At 46.1% G+C, this 2,838-nt stretch overlaps 1 long non-coding RNA gene across 1 annotated transcript in view; it reads right to left on the bottom strand.

The window, feature by feature from the left end:
* Nucleotides 1–2,449, bottom strand: part of LOC139027017 (uncharacterized) — a 2,942-nt gene extending 493 nt beyond the window's left edge. The window contains exons 1-2 of the long non-coding RNA XR_011479037.1: nucleotides 2,303–2,449; nucleotides 2,198–2,237 (exon numbers count right to left, since the gene is read on the bottom strand). This is a non-coding gene — a long non-coding RNA (uncharacterized lncRNA). The remainder of the gene's footprint in view (nucleotides 1–2,197; nucleotides 2,238–2,302) is intronic.
* Between the last annotated feature and the right edge of the window lie 389 nt (nucleotides 2,450–2,838).

The raw sequence follows: 2,838 nt of genomic DNA, 5'->3' as shown, positions 1-2,838 counted from the left end.
GGGTAATGGAGTCTGTCTGGGTAATGGAGTCTGTCTGGGTAAAGGAGTCTGTCTGGGTAATGGAGTCTATCTGGGTAAAGGAGTCTGTCTGGGTAATGGAGTCTATCTGGGTAAAGGAGGCCACTGCTGAGCCACACTCTGTGTTTCAGTCTCTGCGTGTCTCAGTCTCTGTGTACCTGTGTCTCTGTCTCCATCTCTGTGTCTCTGTCTGTGTGTCCGTTTCTGTGTCTCTATCTCTGTGTCTCTATCTCTGTCACGACTTCCGCCGAAGTCGGTCCCTCTCCTTGTTCGGCGGTCGACGTCACCGACATTCTTGCCATCACTGATCCATTTTTCCATTTTCCATTGGTTTTGTCTTGTCTTCCATCYCACCTGGTTCCAATCCCATCAATGACATGTTGTGTATTTAACCCTCTGTTTCCCCTCATGTGTTTGTCGGAGATTGTTTTATTGTATGTGATGTGTAAGTCATGTGTCGGTGTGCGACGGGTTTTGTACCCACTTTTAGTATTTTTTGTATATTTTGGTTTTTGGAGTTTTGTTATTAAACTTATTAAACGACTCCGTTTATACCAAGTTCGTTTTCCTGGGCCTGACTTCCCTGCCACCGACACCCATTACAGTGTCCCTGTGTGTCTCTGTGTCTCTGTCTCTGTGTAAGTGTCTCTGTGTCTGTGTGTCTCTGTGTGTCTCTCGCTGTGTCTCTGTGTCTATATCTGTGTGTGTGTCTCTCGCTGTGTCTCTGTGTCTCTGTGTGTCTCTCGCTGTGTCTCTGTGTCTCTGTGTGTCTCTCGCTGTGTCTATATCTCTGTGTGTGTCTCTCGCTGTGTCTCTGTGTCTTTGTGTGTCTGCTCTTGTCTGTGTGTCTCTGTGTTCTCCTGTGTCTCTGTGTGTCTCTCGCTGTGTCTCTGTGTGTCTCTCGCTGTGTCCTCTGTGTCTCTGTGTTGTGCTGCTCGCTGTGTCTCTCGTGTGTGTCTCTGCGCTGTGTCTATTGTCTTTGTGTGTCTCTCGCTGTGTCTCTGTGTCCTCGCTGTGTCTCTGTGTTCTGCTGCTGTGTCTCTCGCTGTCTCTGTGTGTCTCTCGCTGTGTCTCTGTGTCTCTGTGTGTCTCTCGCTTGTGTCTATATCTCTGTGTGTGTCTCTCGCTGTGCTCTGTGTCTTTGTGTGTCTTCTCGCCTGTGTCTCTGTGTCTCCTGTGTCTCTGGTGTGTCTATGCTGTGTCTCTGTGTCTCTGTGTGTCTCTGTCTGTGTGTGTCTCTGTGTGTCTCTGTGTGTCTCTCTGCTGTGTCCTCTGTGTCTTGTGTGTCTCTCGCTTGTGGTCTCTGTGTGTGTGTCTCTGTGTTTGTGTCTCTTGCTGTCTGTGTCTCTGTGTGTGTCTCTGTGTGTCTCCTCGCTGTGTGTCTCTGTGTGTCTCTGTGTTGTGTCTATATCTCTGTGTGTCTCTCGCTGTGTTCTCTGTGTTTTCGCTGTGTCTTATATCTCTGTGTGTCTCTCGCTGTGTCCTCTGTGTCTCTGTGTGTCTCGTTCGCTGTGTCTCTCTATCTCTGTGTGTGCCTCTCGCTGTGTCTCCTTTCTCTGTGTGTGTCTCGGTGTGTTTGTGTGTCTCTGTGTTTGTGTGTCTCTGTGTGTTTGTGTGTCTGTGTCCTCTTGTGTGTTTGTGTGTCTCTGTGTTCTGTGTGTTTGTGTGTCTCTATGTCTCTGTGTGTTTGTGTGTCTCTGTGTCTCCTCTCTCTGACAATTTTGGGTCGCAGGCTGGGAGACCGGGCCTCAGACATTTCATTATGGTCTGTCTGGGTGTAACAACAGCTCAGAGATCAGTGACCAGGCTGGGAGACCGGGCCTCAGACATTTCATTATGGTCTGTCTGGGTATTACAACAGGTCAGAGATCAGTGACCAGGCGGGCAGACCGGGCCTCAGACATTTCATTATGGTCTGTCTGGGTATTACACAGAGCAGTGATGGCAGGCGTCAGATTTCAGTGATCAGGTAAGGTAGATGTGAGTGGAACTTTAGAAGGAGACAGCTTTATCGTTCAGTCTGTGAAGTTATCTCAACCCGCCCACTAACACTAGCAACAGAGGACAGGTTAACATCAGTCTAAACGTACCACTTTACATCTCACGTCAGAGACTCTGTTGTAAAATAGAATAACGATAGCAGTCTAAACCGTACCACTTTACATCTCATGTCAGAGACTCTGTTGTAAAATAGAATAACGATCAGTCTAAACGTACCACTTTAACATCTCACGTCAGAGACTCTGTTTGTAAAATAGAATAATGATCAGTCTAAACGTACCACTTCTACATCTCATGTCAGAGACTCTGTTGTAAAATAGAATAACGATTGTCTAAACGTACCACTTTACATCTTCTATGTCAGAGACTCTGTTGTAAAATAGAATAACGATCTGTCTAAACGTACCACTTTACATCTCATGTCAGAGACTCTGTTTGTAAAATAAGAATAACGATCTGTCCTAAACGTACCACTTTACATCTCATGTCAGAGACCTCTGGTTGTTAAAATAGAAATAACATCTGTCTAAACCGGTACCCACTCCCGAACAACAACTGGGTAGTGACTCTATCCCACACACTAGTTTTTTTCGACTTTCTCTTACGCGAATCAAAAAAAAACATCTCCTGAGCACAGAGAGACAAAAACTGTTGGTGAGTAGAAATAATCACTCTCCCTGAAATCATGACTTTCGAACACTGCTTTTAGGTTACAAATGCGACATTAATTTCATCTCTGCGGGGTTACAGGATCTGGTACCAAGAGATTGTTATCAGTTAGTGGTGCGGCGGCTTGTAAGACGAAATATTGGTCAGTGT

Source organism: Salvelinus sp. IW2-2015, unplaced genomic scaffold (assembly GCF_002910315.2).
Source record: "Salvelinus sp. IW2-2015 unplaced genomic scaffold, ASM291031v2 Un_scaffold6810, whole genome shotgun sequence".
Lineage (NCBI taxonomy): Eukaryota > Metazoa > Chordata > Actinopteri > Salmoniformes > Salmonidae > Salvelinus > Salvelinus sp. IW2-2015.
This window is presented reverse-complemented; position numbering and strand designations above follow the sequence as displayed.